This window comes from Notechis scutatus, chromosome 6 (assembly GCF_049901735.1).
Source record: "Notechis scutatus isolate UNSWTSFEM ecotype Mainland chromosome 6, rNotScu1.2, whole genome shotgun sequence".
NCBI lineage: Eukaryota > Metazoa > Chordata > Lepidosauria > Squamata > Elapidae > Notechis > Notechis scutatus.
Genome location: NC_142014.1, coordinates 48,783,453 through 48,803,676, shown reverse-complemented (window position 1 = coordinate 48,803,676; position 20,224 = coordinate 48,783,453). Strand labels below are relative to the sequence as shown.

Sequence of the window (20,224 nt, the reverse complement as noted above, 5' to 3'; positions counted from 1 at the left end):
ATAATGCTTTCAAATCAGTTACGGAAGGCTTAAAAACAGTGTATAAATAGTCACAGTATTTGCCCTATAGCTGAACAATGAAAGTAAATGTCAAGTAAATTTAATTAACTATAATACCACAACATTTTCTTTTTGCTTTGGTACCATAGCTCATTCCATACAGTATATAATAATGAATTAAAAATCAGCAAATTACTTCATGTGGCTAGCACATATAATTGTCAGATTACTGAGCAAAAAGACAAATATCTTTTAAAGTTAAAAATTACAGGCTCTTGTTGCCTTTGAAGTTTTCCAAAGAATTATAACTATTGTTGGATCAAAAGTGTTTGGCAAAAGATAGGCATGGAGTTTTTGAAAATGTGGTATATAAAAAAATCAGGAATAAATCAATTCAAATCCTGCTTGTGCAGTACAAGTTTCTCTATTAAACATAGCAGTTTATTACTGAATCTATCTATTTATTCCCTTTTATCTTCCTCAGTTCTTGAATTAGCAATTTGTTGCAACTATCTATTTTCAAAGTAATCAACAACATAACCGTATCTCAAATGCCAAAAAAATTAATTCAGAATAAAAATTTAGACATTGCCCCAAAATTTACTACACCAAGCAAAACATAGGGTCAATGCCTTCCAAATTATGTGCATATTAGTTCTTATAGAATTGAATCTTAACAATTGATGTTCTTCTATAGTTCTATACATAAGACTAAAAGTTCCCAAGATTCAAACCTACTGTATTTCCTATGTTGATTATATACCAATTCAGTTTTTTAAACATATCTAGCAAGTCATCTTATCATTCACTATAACTAAAGATATGATTTCCTTTCATCTAGATCAGATTGTTAAGTCAGCATTAAGGTAAAAAAAAAGTATTCAAGAAACGTTTTGATATTTGGTTGCAATATAGCAATAATGCATCAGAAACAACCTAACTTTTCTTAGTATAAAATTAGTTTCATTGTTCAGGTTTTATCTATAGTTCTATAGATTTAATTATCACAATGGACAGTTTCTAAGCTATATCTCTGCCTTTTAGGCAACACCTGCAAACACTAAACAAGCATTGATTGTTGTTTGCTTTCACATTTGATCAATTAGATTGCCAATTGTGTAGCAACAGGAGTCTATTTTTCAGAGGGCTTTTTGGTTTCTATTTTTTTAATATTTAATGTTCTATTTAAGAAAGTTAAGAAGTGGTACCTTAGCTCTTCAATCCAACTGTACTTTTGTTCCCAAGACACTGCAGATGTCACAGAGCCAGTTGCTTTCCTTCACTTTGAACAGCTTCTTAGAGTCACTGAGTGCTGAATAAATTGAACAGCTTCCAGGTTGTCAAAACCAGGTAAGTTGTACGTGGGTGTAGATGGAACCGAGACAATAAAGGAGAGAACTTTAAAATGATGTTAAGTAATTACACATTCCACCTTGTTTATTATTAGAATAGACTGGAGTAAACTTATATATATTCTACCCTGAATAAAATAAATATGCCAAGTTGGTGCTCTGTAGGCATGTAGTATCTACAATTCCTACTCAGCAGAATGAGCATATAGTCCTAAAACATCTGGAAGATGGCAAGGTGTGGGAAGTTACATTAGATGCAGAGTAGAGGATCCCACAAATTTAAAGCAGAGTTGCTACTAAAGCAAAATCATCATTAATATATTTTGTTGAATTAGATATGACAAATCCATCACATGCTGAATTTTTCATTATTCTAATGCTGACAATAACGAATTTCTATTCTAATTCACAAGTTGGAGACACTACTAACATACCTGGACAAAACTGTGAAATCAAAAGAACGTTGAACTGTACTGCCATTTTGCAATTTTAGGCAATCCCTCTTCTTACAATTTACTCAGAAGTTAGTTTAAAAACCTGGTCCGCAATGAATTGATTTAAGGTATTATTAACCCACTTGCCTATAAGTTCCCAAAATCTACATGCTATTTTCACGCCAACATTAGCCCAGTTTTAACCTACATTATAAATTTATTATGTAAATATATCATGTTCTGCAGCAATATCGATGACGTGAGACATTTGTCCAAGAAAATTTAGTAGAGCTATCACTAAAAATAGAAACAGCACTTCCAAAGGAGTTTATGGCAGAAGGCCTGGCACATGTCTGGACTTGGTTTATTCATTCAGTACTGCCTGCTTATCTACAATTTTCTCACAGACCCATGCAGAGATCTTTCCTAGACTTGTTGCCCTACAATATCTTTAACAATAGATGATAAAAATGGAATCTTGGATCTTTTGTCATACTGTTTTTTCTTTAATTGACATCCAAAGCACAGACATGAATTACTCTTAATTTTTTAACCAACTTTTCAATCATTTTATTTGGGGGGATTTGTGTGTAATGTGAAATATTTGCAGTATTTGTGTGTTGTGGGAATGCAAATATGAAAGGCCAGGATTCTCACCATGCTTATGTTGTCTTTTTGCATCACTGCAAAATGCCTATTGTTATTACATGAACACAGGCTATCGTAGCATAACATGTTCAGGCATGTAATGGTTTTTGTGCCTTATGAATTAATCTAGCTTCTCCTTGTCCCAAAGGTGCTTTTTCAAGAGGCAACTGGACTTTCGGGTTTTTTCTTTGAAGATGTTTTGCATCTTGGATGAGAAGCAAAACATCTTCAAAGAAAAAAACCAAAAGTCCAGTTGTCTCTTGCAAAAGCACCTTTGGGACAACCATGACCTGGATGACTCAGAATCTCCACAGACATCTAGCCTCTCCTTATTCTCAACTTATTTAGTCATACAATTTATATAGCTAACCATCTCACAATATATTGACACTAGCCAGCAAGGATAAAAACCCTTGGAATATTGTGTTACAACTTCCTGTTTACAGAGTAATAGCGATCTGCTATTCAAAGAGAGCGATAAATTCCTCCCCATTCAGCTGCTAGTAAAACAATTAACCCGTTCCTTGCAGACTCTTAATACTACCTCATTACCTCAAATCTTACAACTTTTCTACCTCATCACCTATATCAACGATTAGATAATCAATTTCTATAAAATATTTTATTAATGGTTTAATTGATTTATTGTTTTTAATTGATTAGTGTGATTAGAGTGTTTAGTGCAAATAGTATGATTACTGACTAGTTTAAAAGATCAAAATTCATGTAATTTAATTGAATAGCAAAATCATTGATTTAGTGAATTTAAATGAACAGTGTGATTAATGATTAGTGTAATTAATTGATTAGTGATTAGAGTAATTAATTGATCAGGCTGATTGTTGCTCAGGAATATTATCTGACTTGAGAGATTACTGCAATTGATTGTTTGATGTGATATTGGCTATATAGATTAACCAAAATTGTTCCTTTAATTAATTCAATCAACGTACTATTTTAACAATCCTACCATGCCAAAAAGAAAATCCTACGTCAAACCACAACCTAAAGAGAAGATGATCCCCACCAATGAACCACAAGACTCCTGCACATGCCTTAAATGCTACAAAAATCTAAAGGATAATGAAAACTCCATCAAATGTTCTCTGTGTAAAAAAATACACTCATCATGACTGCTTGGGATTACCTGAGCAGATGATTCAATACCTAAAATCATCCAATGAGTTTCCATATTTCTGCAAATCATGCAGACCCAAACTGGATCTGTCTGAAAGAGTTGATACCATCGAAACCATTGAAACATCCCCTACCATCGAAACCATTAAAACATCCCTCAACACCATAGTAGCATCCCTGGACGCCGTAAAAGAAAGAATATCCAACCTTGAAAAAAAAAGACACAACGCAAAAACCTGAACATCCAATAGCTACAAACCACATCTCTACCAAACAACCACAATCCAATCCAAAACCCAATCCACAAATAAACACAACCCAGACAAATATTGATATCCCAATCCTCATCAGAGAAGCCGTTGAGCGTGAACGGAAACGTCCAAACGCCATCTTATTTGGTCTAGAAGACATCAATGTCAATGATGACATCACAACTGTCCGAAACATCATCAGAGATTATCAAGCATCAACCATCTCCGCTGATGAAATACTTGACATTTCCCGCATCGACCGAGAGCTCAAAAATAGAGACGGCTCTGTGGCCCCACGCTTGTGCAGGGTCATTTGCAAAATGAATCAAGCAAACGTAAATTCATTTATACTATAAACTCACTCGCCAAAACCAACACCAACCATAAGAACCTCCGTTGCGCCCTGACCTAACCATACAGCAACGTGCCCGCTCCCGTGTACTCCGCATCGAACTCAAAAACCGTCTAGACAATGGAGAGAAGGACCTGTACATTGACTACCATGCTGACTGTATCAAAAGTAAGCCACGCAACCCAATACTCAGCTTTTACCCTCAACCACAACCCTACCTCAACCCATCCACCATCACCCAAGACTAGGCACGCACGCCCCCAACTACCTCAATTCCAACTACTGCCGGCCTTAAATGCAAACTACTCAATGCAAGAAGCCTCGTGAATAAAATACCTGAATTTCTCTTCCTTCTAAATATGGCTAACTTCGACATTATATTTGTCTGTGAAACATGGCTCAATGCATCTCTCCCCGACTCCATTACCACAGTAAGAGACTATCATGTTTACCGATCAGATCGTGAAAATCGTAGAGGAGGTGGTGTTGCTATATTCTATAAAAAATCCTTACATCTAAAAAATATCCAAGTTACCCAGGAGCTTGCCCTTCCTGAAACCATCATCTGTGAACTATCCTTAAATATCACAATTCGATTCTTACTATGTTACAGAGCACCTGATTATGACATCGAACATGTAAACAAGCTAAATACATTACTAACATGGGCTGCATCCTGCCCATACCCTTTTATCCTTCTTGGTGATTTCAATCTACCTCATATTGACTGGACCCTAAATGATTGTACAACGGAAATCATACACACAACCTTCTACAATGCTATTACAAATCTGGGACTGGAACAACTAGTAATCAACAACACTAGACTAAACAACTGCCTCGATCTCATCTTCTGCAACAGTTTGAATCTAATTTACGGAATACAAACTAAAGAACCCTTTTCCAGTAGTGACCACAATATGATTGACTTTTGTCTCAACATACGTCCATACAAAAATCACCACAATGATGTAATCCCCTATTGTAACTTCAAAAAAGGCAACTATGATCTTATAGACAACGATCTCTCATCCCTTGATTGGCAATCTCTATTCACTGGATGCAATACCGTTGAAGTCCATTACAACATATTTTTACTTGAAGTCAAAAGAGTCATCAAACTATATGTTCCAACAACAACTCCCAAAACAAAACAAAAAAGCAGATTACCCATATCAATAAGGAAACTTCAATCCAAAAAGAGATCACTCTGGCGGAAAAACAAATCTTGTCACGTTGCCAATTTCAAAAACCGATACAAAAATTTATGCCACCAGATAAAGACCGAATGCACCAATTATCACATTAAACAAGAGGAAAACCTTCTAAGCACCAATTCCACCCGTGCTTTTTACAATTTTGTAAACAACAAACTAAAAGACTCAAGGTCCATCCCTCCCTTGATAGGACCTGATGGTAAAGACTGCAACGACGACACCATTAAAGCCAACATCTTTAACACATTCTTCGGCTCAGTATTTGTAAACAGCAATGGATCATGCCCAGTATTTCCTAGCCGTACCACAGATAACAACAATGATCTAATACATATCGATTTCACAGAAGACAATGTTGAAAAATCACTACGCAATCTAAAACCATCTCTATCTATTGGACCGGATGGAATATGTGCCTACTTCTTAAGAAAGCTATCCACTGCCATAGCCAAACCTCTAAGCATAATCTTTGAAAAATCTTTCAGGACCAGCTCCTTGCCTAACCTATGGTCACAAGCCACAGTCATCCCCATCTTCAAAAAGGGAGACCCAAGCCTAGTTGAAAATTACAGGCCAATCTCCTTATGCTGCGTCACCTGTAAAGTCATGGAATCAATTATTAACCAATCCATCATCCTCCACTTAGAGACAAACAACCTACTCTCCAATAAACAATTTGGTTTCAGAAAAAAACTATCCTGTAATCTGCAACTCTTACACTGCAAAAACATATGGACGACACAACTCGACCAGGGCAAAGCAATAGACGCAATCTACATAGACTTCTGTAAAGCCTTTGATTCAGTGGTACACGACAAACTACTCCTAAAAATAAAATCCTATGGTATCTCTGGACAACTGAATAACTGGATAGAAGCATTCCTGTCAAACAGACAACAAATGGTCAAAATCGGGAGCGTCCTATCAAATCCAGTACCTGTCAATAGTGGTGTCCCCCAGGGCAGTGTTCTAGGACCAACTCTCTTCATACTCTACATAAACGACCTCTGTGATCATATTAAGAGCAATTGCGTTCTCTTCGCTGATGATGTAAAGCTGTTCAATACCACAGACAATACTGCTACCCTACAAAAAGATCTTGACTATGTATCTGAATGGTCAAACAAATGGCAACTTCAAATCTCAACAAATAAATGCTCTGTCTTACATATTGGCAAAAAAAATCAGAAAATAAAATACAAGCTGAATAGTCAAGATCTTGTTGATGACCCAAGCTCTGTAAAGGACCTTGGAATACTCACCTCTAATGATCTAAGTGCTAGAGCCCACTGCAACTACATAGCCAAAAAGGCATTAAGAGTTGTTAACCTAATCCTACGTAGCTTTTTCTCTGGTAATATCACACTACTAACCAGAGCATACAAAACATTTGCTAGACCAATACTCAAATACAGTTCATCAGTCTGGAACCCTCATTACGTATCTGATATTAGCACAATTGAGAAAGTCCAGAAATATTTCACAAGAAGAGTTCTCCACTCTTCTACTCGTTGTAGAATACCTTATGCCACCAGACTTGAAATTCTAGAACTAGAAAACCTTGAATTACGCCGTCTTCGGTCTGACTTAAGCATGGTATATAAAATCATACATTGCAATGTCCTACCTGTCAATGAATACTTCAGCTTCAACCATAACAACACAAGAGCACACAATAGATACAAACTCAAAGTAAACCGCACCAAACTTGATTGCAGGAAATACGACTTCAGCAATAGAGTGGTCAATGTCTGGAATACTCTACCCGACTCTGTAGTCTCTTCCCCAAACCCCAAAAAACTTTAACCTTAGACTGTCTACTATTGACCTCACCCCTTTCCTAAGAGGTCTGTAGGGGGCGTGCATAAGCGCACCAACGTGCCTACCGTCCCTGTCCTATTGTTTCTCTTATTCTTTTATTTTTCTTATATGTACCCATTTCATGTATTCACAACTATGTATACACTTATACTTATTATCTTGTAAACAATTGGCAAATCAAATAAATAAATAAAAATAAATAAATTAAAACCAAAGCAAAAAACAACAACACTATCAACCACAGAGAGATACAACAAAACAAACTTAAACATGAGGTTATTGTGAAATTGCTTACTCCACAGTATATTCTTGAAAATGCCTTGACAATAGATATTTTCTTTGAGAGAACAATTAAGCCAACAATCAGAGAAGATTTGTCAACTGTAGTATATAACAGTTGAAATCTATATATTGGTCTATGCTTCAGGATTGAGGTTTTTTCCTTCTGCCTTTCTAAATAAAGGGATAGTTCACTGGGGTTTTTTCAAGGCCATGAAGACAATTGAGATTTCTTGGTATTTAGAAGGTTGAGAATTCAATCCTAGGTAGGCAGATATTTCTCTCCTAGGTCACAAAGAAAAAAACAACTGCCATGAATCCCATATGGTGTCAGGAAGGGCATCCAGTAAATGCTGACATTCATCCAGTCATCCCAACTCTACCCCAAATTAAGGGATTAAGGGAATTGTAAAAAGGGAAGATTTTTTAATGGTTTGCTTATGTCTGGCAACTCCTTATTTCTGTGCTTTACTCATTTTACAATGTGCTAATTTAACCAGGGTATGGTATGCTCTTAATCATCAAATCCTTTTTCACAATACTCAATTTCCTTTCCTCTTATCCTTTCTATATTGTTGTTTCCTTTCCCAATACTTGGCAGCTCCCTCACCTTAAGTTATCCCCCCCACCCCACAAACTAAAAACAGTAATAGAAATTTGTGGTCACCTTGGTTTCCATCAAGCCTGAGTATACATGTTTCTTGTCCATTTGTGATTTCCTTTTGGCTACATACATCATATTATATGAACTCTGGAAACCTGAGCTTCTAGAAAGGATATGAGATGTTTTAATTGGAAAGAAAATTATTAGATAAGAATGCTTGGCTCTGCACTCATAGAACTGGATTCAACCCAGGATTGTAATCAGTATTGTTCATCTAGTTTCACTTAATTAGATAAGCTCTTTTTTTCCCTCTGTTTTGCTAACATGCCAAACTAATTAGGAACTGCCCTAATTCTACCATGCTACCACATTGCCTTAGTAAAATTAAAATGAGTGTACCCAACTGGCTATTTCACTTTCCTAAGCAAGTTACATTTTTCCTTTTCTTTCTAAGAAAAATGGTTACGACAACATTATATAAACACTTCTAGTATTGGTATTTCCCTCCCACTGAACTAAATCCAAACATTTTATAATGCTCAAAATGACTAAAACAAGAATCTATGAAAAGTTTGGAAGGTGTAAACTTTCTGGACCTTAATTTTAGAACAAATTCTGTATGTATTTGGTTGCACTGAAAGATTTTAGAAAAAAAATGTATAACATAATCCAATCAGCCTTTTAAATCTAAAATCAATAACAATTTGTGTCACTCAGTGTTAGCTATAATAGTGTGATCTGGTGATCTCTGAACATGTGATAGGTCTCAATCCAGGCTGTGTACTGTAATACTGGAAACAATTTTAAAAAATAAAAATTGTTGGTATACATTTGAATAACCTATGAAAACTTTCTGATGCTTTCTGATTATTATAAATGATTTATCTTCAAATAATTCCCCAGTAAAGTATCTATTTCCCAGTCTATATGAACAACAGTAGTAACGGCAAAAAAGCAAGCTATGCTTCTAGATAGGTTAAGTGGCTTATGCATAAGTTTCCTTTTTTATACTTTATTTAAGAATTAATGTCTCTCATTTGGCAGAAGATCATTTAACAGAAAAATTGGCAGCCTCTCTTATTGCCAGTTTTGTCATTTTTACTCCTCTGAGCTCCTTTAAGTTGCGTAGCCTGATACACAAAATATTGAGTGGATTTGAACAAAGCAGTAACACGTTTAAAGACACAATTTAAAAGACAGTTCCATCTATGACCCTGATCGGATCCATTTACAATAGTAAGATTAATAAACAAACAGTAGGCACCAATGTGGGAACACTGACCTAACAACTAAGAATTGCTCAAATCTAAATTTTCAAAGTCAGACAATTTCCTATTGGTACTGTTTTAGGCTGCAAATCTATAAAATTTTAGTTGGGAGCTGAATTTATCTTAAATAGTATAAAGGAAAGAACTGATGTAATTATATTGGATGCAAAATCCATACTTAGTATTTTAAATCTAGCTTCCAAACACAGAGAGCTGAGGTTGGGGTCTGAAGGAATTTGCTAATTGTCCTGTGATCACTGATTTCATGCTTAATTTCCATTGCAATTAATAAAAAAAAAAATCAGTTGCAAGTGATAAAAGAATATTTTCTTATTTAATCTCATGTAGTTCCTTAGACTCTTGATATTCCAGATTTCATAATTGAAATGGAAACATTAGAAGGATTCTTTGGCATGAAAAGGGAAATTCAAAGTTTTTCCTTCTCTGCTAAGAAGCTTTTAAATTCTTTGCAGGCTTAGGTTTTCTTTCTTTACTTTAAAATGGAACTTGGTTGGAGGAAGTAAGTTGGATTAAATTAAATTTATCTTTCTTCACTTCTCACAATTAATGATGGGGTGTCATAGAAGCATACCTATTAAGTTACTTATAATATTACTGAAATTTATGACTTTGACATTCTTCCTTGTAGTTGATGGGAAACAAATGGCTTTTATTTTCCATTGTTTCTCCAAAGGTTTGCAAGGCCTCTCATAACTAGTCTTCTTTATTATATCCCAAGGGAAGACACAATAAAGAAACTTCTTTTATAGGAGGATTATAAAATTAGACAACCAGTTAGATTAGTTAAGCCTCCCTTAAGATTTATATTACATTTGGGAGAGTTTCTTGCATCAAACTAGTCAGAAAACAGAGTGCCCATCGTTCTGATAATTTTAGTCAAAGGGAGCTCTGAAAACCAAGAAATAACAATAAGGATATATGCCCCAAAAGGACACAGTGCGTGGACATATTTTGCCCACTGCCTCCAAAGTTTTCTAAATTTCTGTTAAATCAAGGATTTTCTTCATCTTGATAAGCCAATTGTTTTGACTTCTGTTTTCTCTTTAGCTGTAATATTCAATGTATCTTACAATGATTCTCTCCCCCCCCTCCAGTTTAAATATTTGTTGCTAGATTATCTATCACATCCTTTATAAATTAGCAAGCAAATTGCTTAACTGATGCTGCCTCCTGCAGGTCAAAAAATCAAATGGGAAATATTCCCACGAACATGAAAGAACTGATTTCTTGTGACAATATTGGCTAGGAAAAAAATAATTCAAATAATTTATTAATCCAATTTTACATTATGAGACAGTATGCATGTCTAAATTACTTAGGTGAAATGATAAAGTGAAAAGAGATAATTAATGGCCCCATTATTGAAAATGTGGAATGAAAAAGAAAAATTATAGAAATGGCATAAACCAAAGAGCAGGTTACAATACAACTGTCTGCCATAGATCTCCCAAAATAGTTCTATTTAAGAAGCCAGGCTACTTCAGACTGTCAGTATAATTTTTAATTATAATTGTTAAATTGTTGTATCAGTTCTTGTATTTTAGATACTTCCAGCAGTTTATTGAAGAAAATCTATCTGTACCTAAAGGAAAAGCTGAACACTTTTGATGTATCCCATATATTAACAGGATCAACATATGAAGTCAATTAAAAATGTATTTTCATAATATCGGCATATTTTTTAGCTTTCTGATAAATGGAAAACCTACTGTCCAGTATAATGTGTAAGATCTTATCTCTCTATGCTCTTAGGGTATCTTAGGGTTTATGCTCAGTTTAAGAACATAAACCCTAAGATAATCCTCTACTTATGACATTTGTTTAACAGCTGTTCAAAGTTATGATGGTGCTGAAAAAAAAAGACTTACAACCAGTTCTTGTATTTATGATCATCACAGAGTTCCTGCAGTCATATGATTGTGTTTTGGATGCTTGGCATCCAATGATGACATTATTCACTTAATAACTGCAATGAAGTACAATCAAAATTCTGTGCTTAATTGTGGTTGTTACTGAAGGAACATTTCACTGTAGGTTATTCCTTGATTATCCATACATACTACAGGAAGTCTTTGACTTACAACCACAGTTGGGACAGAAATGTCTATCAGTAAGTGATGAGGTTATTGAGTGTGTTGTGTCCAATTTTACGAACTTTTGCAATGGTTGTTCCCCCATTGACTTTGCTCATCAGAAGTCCCATGGGAAAGTTGCAAATGGCAACCAGTATGTTCTTAGACAGTTGCAGCATCCTGATGTCATGTGATTGTTTGTTCGCCATTGACCAGCATATGTACCATTCAAACTGTAAAACTTTGCAACCTTCCATATGAAACTACTTATGCCTACAGACTGAAAAATTTCTGGAAGAATAAAGTTACTAATAATATAGAAATAAGCAATGTAAAACTAAAATCTACAAAGAGTTATGTTTTAATATTAATCATAGGAACTTTTTAAGTAAGAGGAAAGAGCCTTAACAGGCAAAACAAGACCATCTAACCAATGCAAGTTACACAACATAATTTAAGAAAATTATATATCATGTGTAACAAACATATCAAGTGACACATTCAACAAAAGCTGTCTAGATTAAAAATTAACAGTCCTTATATTTATTATTTTTTTTCTAGGTACAGAGCTTTTTTTAACTGAATCTAATCTAATAATCACCTCCTGATTTAGAATAGAATAGAATTCTTTATTGGCCAAGTGTGATTGGACACACAAGGAATTTGTCTTGGTGTAAATACTCTCAGTATACATAAAAGAAAAGATACATTCATCAGGAGTCGAGAATCATAAGGTACAACACTTAATGATAGTCATAGGGTACAATAAGCAATCAATCATACTAGGAAACAGTCAATATAAATCATAAGTATACCAGCAACAAAGTTACTGATGTACTAATATCTTTCATAAAACATTTGTTGGCATGATATTACAATCTTAACTAGTAAATTAAGGAGATAGTAATGCATTCTTCTTCTTTTTAAAGTGCATTGAATTCAATTAAATATTTTTTTTAAATGTAGGAATACTATTCCAAACAAAAGGGCAAAGGAGAAAATATTGATTTTTCTAGTATAGGTTGTATTTCATAAGTGAAACTGTTTAAAAATATTTTTATTATCTTTGAAAATGTGCAATCAAGTTGTTGACTAGTAATTTGATTCTTCAACTCCTTCTATGTCATAGGGAATTAATATAGAATATTTTAAAATGGACACCTAGAACAAAATTTGGACAATGGACTATGCTTATGGACTTCTAGGGAATCTATTTGCCTGTTGGCTATTAGATGTGCATTGGATAGATATTAGGGTACTTCCACATTTACCATTGCTATTGGCTATCCTCTTTTTCTTTCTATCTTTCCCTGCATTATAGGTTGTTTGTGAACTGGAACTTTGTATTTTTATTTTTATTTTGATGCTCCAAGTCAGTCTTGACTCATGGTGACTACCTTCTTCCTTCTTCCTAGAACTCAGTCACCCAACTGGCTTATTTGTTTTTTTGACTATCCAGAGTATATTCAAGAGCCCTCTCCAACATTAAATCAAAAACTCCAACTTCCAGTGGAGGCAGGGTGAACTAAATATGTCTATGACAGAGAGGAGACAACAACAACTGTGATGAAGATCAAAGAGTCTCTTTGGATAAATAGTAGTGGTTGATTTTAAAAAGCAGAAGCTATTCACCAGTTTGGTACAGGAAGTCCTCAACTTACAATCATTCATTTAGTGACCAAAGTTACAAAGCACTGAAAAAAGGGAAGTTTTCACACTAATGACTGGTGTAGCATCCCCATGGTCATGTGATCAAAATTTTGAAAACTGGCACCTATTTGTGACAGTTGCAATATCCAAGGTCACCCTTTATAATTTCACAGCTGGCTTCCAACAAGCAAAGTCAATGGGGAAATTGAGATTCACTTAATAGCTGCATAATTCACTTAACAACTGCAACGATTCACTTAACAATTATGGCAAAAAAGGTAATAAAGTAGAGTGTGACTCACTTAAAAACTGCCTTGATTAACAATGGGAATTTGGGACTCAATTGTGGCCTACATCAAAAACTATTTGTATCTTCATTGTAAATTTTAAGGCTGGTTTTCTGTACCTGTTTGCGTTAGTTTGGGCTTATTTATATTTAACCTTACTCCCATTTTTCACTGCTATCCTTGACTTGGCTTACTAGAGCTTCCAGATGATTTGCATGTTTAGCTCTGATTACTATTGTCAATATAATGCAGATTATTGTTGTTTCTTTCTCCAGTTTTAAAACCTTACTCATCTTCTTCCATTTCAACTTCACTCAATGTATATTAAGAATATAGTTTGAATAAATAACGGGATAATATGCAATCTTATCTCACTCCTTTGCAGGTCAGTTTTGCCACGTTCCATCTAGAACATCGTGTGACTTCTTGTCTATGGCTTTCTCATGAGGAAAATGAGATGTTTTGGAATTCTCCTTTTTCTGTGCACATCCCAGTTTGATCGTTTGAAACAATGAATCACATTGACTTATTTTTGTTATACTTTGGCTTCCTCACTTACCTAGCATGCATCAGCAATAACACCTTTTGCTCCTTGGCTTTTCTAAAGCCAGCTCTGGCATTTTCCTTTCCATGTCGGCATTTTCTAATGATACATTGGATAATCCTAAGCATTATTTTTCTAACATGTGAAATTAAGAACCTTGTGCAATAGTTTGAAGATCCTGTTAAGACTCCGTTCTTTGGTATTAATATGTACACTGACCTCTTCCAGTTATATCATTCTCCACATTTCTTAGCATAATTTGCTTAGAATCTTTACTGATTCTTCTTTTGTTGTTTTCATGCTTATGTAGATATTCCAACAATTCTTGCAGAGTTTCAATTGGCAATCACTGATCTAACTTCTAGTATTAAAGATTTTTATAAATAGAGAATATCTTCCAAGTTATCACTGAATTTGGTATTTCTATTGTACAAAATTTTGATATGCTCCCTCCTTTTTGCTATCATTTACTGTCTGTCCACTGGTATCCTTTAGCACACCAATACGAATTTCGAAAGTCTTTTTCAATTTGTAGCATTTTTAGAACATTTTCCTATTTGTTTCTTATTTTTCTAATCATTTTGTCATAGTAAAATTCCATAAAAACCCACATTCTGGTGTTCAATTTTTTAATGTTTATTTTTGTAGTTTTACAATATATATTTTTGAAACCAGTTTTTTTTTCCTGTTATGTGGCTTTGTAGTTTTTTCTTCAGCATATGCATTTGTGTGTCCTTGCTCTTAGTTCACATTTCTCTTTTAAAAACCACTTTCCAAAAAGTATTAAAATTCTAATCATACTCCACTGTTGGGCATATCAATTATAGATAATGTGAAATAGAAAACATCTTGACACATAAGCTCAGGAAATGCAAAGTGATAAGTTAACATTAAAGGATAATACATAGTTACCAATTCCTAATGCATATTATTTCAGGTTGTGTAAGATATATGCACCACAAAAATTACTTAGACTTAATTATTTTACATAAAGAAAGGGTTGGCACAAATATTACTAAAACTGATTCCTGGAAATAATATGAATGGTCATAGGACTGATCTACCCTTGTGTACAAATATATTGCAATTACTACTACTAGCAAATCACATGGCACTGGCTTCATGTCTGTCTATGAGACATAGGAAATGCTTTTTTTGCCTTTTCATCGAGCAAAGGTTCAATATATTTTATATAGGCTGCACCTTGCGCAAAAGCATTAATGAATTTCTTATTATCATCCCCAAACTTCACCTGTATTCTTAATTCTTTTAACTCTTTCATATTACTCCCATATTATAATTAGGTAGAGACTGAAGTAAAGTACAGCAATTTGGTTGAAGAGTGAATTCATAACTAATGCCTAGTCTCAGAGGAGCAGATAGCTATTTAAGGTGATATTGTATTTTCTTGATCATTATTGCTGTTTATTTTTGATTTAAGATTTGATTAGTTGAAAGATTAACAATAGCAAAATGCCCAAGAAAAATCCCCAACATGGCAGAGGAACTAAGGCATACATGGATGAGTCAAGATGGCTGAGACAACAATTCACTCAATGGACAGATGGTGAAGGCAATTGCTCTTTGATTGCTACCCTTAAAAACCTAAACTAAAGAATAGAGGATCTGGATAAATCAACCACTAAATTGAATGGGCTTGACAAGTATGTTTGAACAAATTAGTAAACAATTAGGCATTGTCTTTTTAAGTGAACTTGCTGTGAAAAATGAGCTTGATATTGGAAAAGTTCAAAAATATATTAATGATGGTAAAATGTATTTGGCTGATCCACAGGACTGGGACAGGATAATTTCAAAGTTAGAGGAATTAGGCAAATACAGCAAATAGCTAATTTATTTCAAAAAGTTTCCAGATTTGAAGATTTGCTCCTAAATTCAACAAAATCCAAAAACCAAGAAATATATTAATAAAAATTTAAATGATCAGGTGAAAGAAAAAATCCACATAAATTTTGTAGACTTAAGAGATAAATTGGGACAGGGATAAATGTTAATTTTCCATGACTTTAGTCTTACCATAGTACCCTGTTTCTCCAACAATATGGCTTCCCCCAATAGGAAGTCCCAGCATGTTTTATAGGCATGAAATGAAATTAAGCCCCTCCCCTCAAATTAAGTCCTATATTAAAACATGCGAAATGGGGGGGAAATGGCAGGGGGGCTTGCTGTTAGGAAGTACTTTTGTTGCACACCCGGATATGGTGCTGCCTGCATTGACCCTGATACAAACTGCCCCACCAATGTTGAGGTCAACATCCAAGCCGTCGCCGCCCGCCCTAAAATGCAAGGGGGGGAATTAAGTCACCCCTGAAAAGACGGCCTAGCCGTTTTTTCGGGGCTCAAAAAAAAATAAGACCCGGCCTTATTCTATGAAAAACACGGTACAAGCTTCAAATCTCTAATAAAATAATTATTAAAAGGAAGGTTTAAATAAGGGTTTCTTCTCAAGCTAATACTTCAACCCCAAGGAATAGATATTATTCATACATTCCAGAAATGAATAATTTTCAAATGCCTTCATAGAAAATACAGAATAATCTTTAATGTCTAAGAAACTCTTATAATTCTATAAAAGATTTCACAATTGGGTCTTTTAGCATTTGGACTCATAAAACAATTGCTGGTTATAGTTTGCATGTTTGATATTGTTTCATATTAGTTAGGAAGAAAGACAAAACACCAAGAATTGTTTAAAAGTTGAGGTAAAGACAAGGCTAGCTGGAAAGGGAGGAGATGGAAGTTCAACAATTCCCTAAATTAGACTAGTTAGAAGATCTAACAGGCTGGGTAAGCGAGGGTGGGGGGGAGTATATAAAGAAGAGAACTAGGGATGCATGATGGAAAACAGTATGGAGCAAAAATAATAATTAGTATGAAAATTCATAATAACCTCACTAATTTAATCATTGCTTAGTAAGGTAGCAAAGGTTTTACTGACAATAAATTGATTTTGTAAGAATAGTAAGCAACACAGGGATAGGTTCTTTAAATGTTGGAGGCTAGGTGATCCAATTAAAGAACTAGAATCAGTTAATATTTAAGATCCTTCAATCTATAAGTTACAGAAAATATGTACATCAGAAAAAATTAAAGATTTTAGAACCAAGTCAACAAAGATAATCATCTCATTTTATGCTAATATAGACATTATGTAGAAAAGATTCAAAAACATAAAGGAAAGATTGATTTTTATTAAAGGGAATTTTGATAGTAAAATTATAACCTGGTCTCTATCTATATACTAAGTCAGAGTAAATCAAATTTATACAAAAATTCATGAAAGCCTTAAATAAATTTGGCTAGAAAAATTTGGTCCTATGGACTAATTTAAATATTGATGAAGGTGCAACAGTTGATAGAACAAATAATCCGGAAAATAGAAGATAGCTTTTAGCATCTAGATTTGCAGAATTTGATATAACTGTATGAACATACCGATATCTCTAACACAAAGCATTCACTCACAAAGAGTTTTACATATTATTCAAAGAGATACCAATCCCATTTGAGGATAGACTATATTTGGGCCTTAATTATTTTTTAATAAATTAGTCTAAACAGAGATAATCCAATATATAAGAAGTGAAAATACAATGTAAATGAGCAGAATAAAAAGATATCAACAAAAATAATGAATGTATTATTTATTTGTATCCTGTTTGTATTATTTTTAAATAATTCAAGGCAGTGAACATATGCAACACACCTTCTTCCTATTATTTTTCCCCACAATCCTGTGAGGAGAATGACTGGCTCAAAGTCATCCAGCTGGCTTTCATGGCAAAGAACTTATGGTTTCCCGCATTCCAGCCTGGTACCCTAACCACTAAACCAAATGGGGTCTTCTGGTATTACCTTCAGAATTATATGGGTCAGACTTAATTAATATATACACCTAAGCATTAAGAAAGGGAAAAGGATATTTAGAAACTGGGATAATTATTAGCTCATTTTTTTTTACTTTTAAATAAAAAATACTATGTATTTAACAATAAAAACTCAAGATTATTGGAAAATAAGCTTCCAAAAGGTAAAGGAAAGTGTTATAAAAAGGCAATAAATGATACTTATGGTGAAATCATCAATACTAAACATCTTATTTAAAACTTTATTTATCAAGCTTGTATGCCACCCAACTCACTGAAGGCAACTCTAGTTTGCTAATGCTTCTAAAAACTTTGTGATAGAAAAAGTAAGTACTCAGATAACCTAAATTTTCTGGTGCTGTGAATATTTTTACAATTAGAAGTTTATAGCTTTTTAAAAAAAATATTGAAAGTAGAAAATTCCTAGGTTCTAACATGAGCTCTATAAGGCATTTAAATATATTATTAAATGAGATTTTTTGTCATTAAGGTAATTTTCTTCTCATGCTAGTGCAATTCCAAAATACCTTTAATTCCTAAATCACACGATTCATTAGAATTATCTTCTTCCAGACTTATCTCTGTCCATATTTATTATAAATAATCTACTAGACTACTAGCCAATTTAACATATCAATTTAATTATAGGAGAAATTATGCAGCCTAACCAGATTTCATTCCAAAAAGAAATATATCTAGCCCTACCAGGAAACTGTTAATTATTATTCACTCTTGAAAATTTTCTTTTTCAGTATGCTCATTAGAGATCGTTAAAGCAATTGACTGTATAGAAAGCACTATTTTTAAAACAAACTTTAAATCTGGCAATTACTTTTTCAACACAATAGATCAGATTTATAATATAATCAATGCCCAATAAATAATACATTACTTATATTACCTATTATATAGTCTTCTGGAAGAAAAAAAGTAACATTTATTTCTCTCTTTCATATTTTCTAGCAGCACCTATGTCTTGTTGTTTTCCACTGTGAAGGAAACAATATATCTGAAATACGTTGCCTTAAAAAAAATTAAAACGGAACTCCTCAGTCCTTACGTGACATTTCTATTCTTAATTTTTCTAGTATTAAACAAAAAAAACCTTAATTTTTCTTTCCCGAGGTGTTAACATTGTGTCAAGCACCTATTGAGGGAGTCTGAAATTTTTGAAAAATTAAAGTTTTATCATTTTAACTGCCTCGGTTCAACCAAAATGTTTGAATTACACATAAGTCCCCATCTATCCTGGCTAACAGAGCTCCAACTTAATTTTTTAATAAGAAGGCTAAAAATTAGCAATTATTTGCTCTTTCCAACCCAAAAGGAAAATGTCAACAATTGGCGTTTGGAATGTTAGAACTGGAATGTTAGAACTAAAGGTGAGTGACACACCGTAGGTTTAAAAAAAGCAATGTAACTAACTCACAGGTTTTGTTACTTACAAACCTAAGTGCACCAACATAAGCTGTATAGACTCTGGTGCAGTAAATACATCAACACGAAACCTATAAAATTGTACCATACACTTGGTTAGGTTTCCTGCAGTGGCACAAAATAGTAAGTCACCTCTTCACCTCTGGGGCAGTCTAAATTTTTATTCTGAGTAATAATAGTTTTCACCTTGAAGGTGTTTTATTGAATAGTCTGATACAGGTAGTCCTCAACCTATATCCACAATTGAGCCCAAAATTTCTATTACTAAATAAAACAGTTGAATTTTGCCCCATTTTATGATCTTTCTTGCTACAGTTGTTAAATGAATCAGTGCAGTTGTTAAGTTAAATGAATCTTTACTTCTCAGGTGGTCTCAAAACGTGATCACTTGAACCCAGGACTCTGCAACTGTCATATATATATATATATATATATGAGTCAGTTGCCAAGTGCCAATTTTGTAATATTGTAATATTATCACGGGTCACATTTTTCAGCACTGCTGTAACTTCAAACTGTCACTAAACAAATCATTGTAAGTCGAGGAGTACTTGTACAGCCAGTACTCTATGTGCTGCCGCATTTTATTAAGTTTCAGAATCAACTCAATAATTTTCTATTGTATTACTGCCTATGTGGGAAGATCTGCAGGTGATTTGAACTAGGGTTTATTTAGCCTAGGAAGCCTAATCTAGCCTAGGATGAAATTATGTTTCTATAAGTGCTATCCTAGTACATCATCGTTTGGTGAAGGGCAATGGCATACCAGAACTAAAAAGTACCACTAACAGCTTCATGGAGGATTGAAAAAAATTCCACAATTTCTAGCTAACAGCCAGTAATAATAGCTTCCAGCCTCTTGCAATGCTCCCAAATTCATATTCTGGCAAATTCTTTAAATCAACATGTGCTGATTCAGATGTCACAGAAAACTGGTTTCAGAAATTGATAGCTTTGTTAAAA

General features: G+C 33.9%; 1 protein-coding gene across 3 annotated transcripts in view; it reads right to left on the bottom strand.

The window, feature by feature from the left end:
- Positions 1–1,307, bottom strand: part of LOC113432187 (solute carrier family 23 member 1-like) — a 42,750-nt gene extending 41,443 nt beyond the window's left edge. For 2 of the 3 annotated variants that reach the window (XM_087968192.1, XM_087968193.1), the window contains exon 1: positions 1,209–1,302. The gene's annotated coding sequence lies outside the window, so the exon portion shown is untranslated. Of the gene's footprint in view, positions 1–1,208 lie in introns of all 3 variants that reach the window. The other variant, XM_026694377.2, reaches the window with a different exon arrangement.
- Between the last annotated feature and the right edge of the window lie 18,917 nt (positions 1,308–20,224).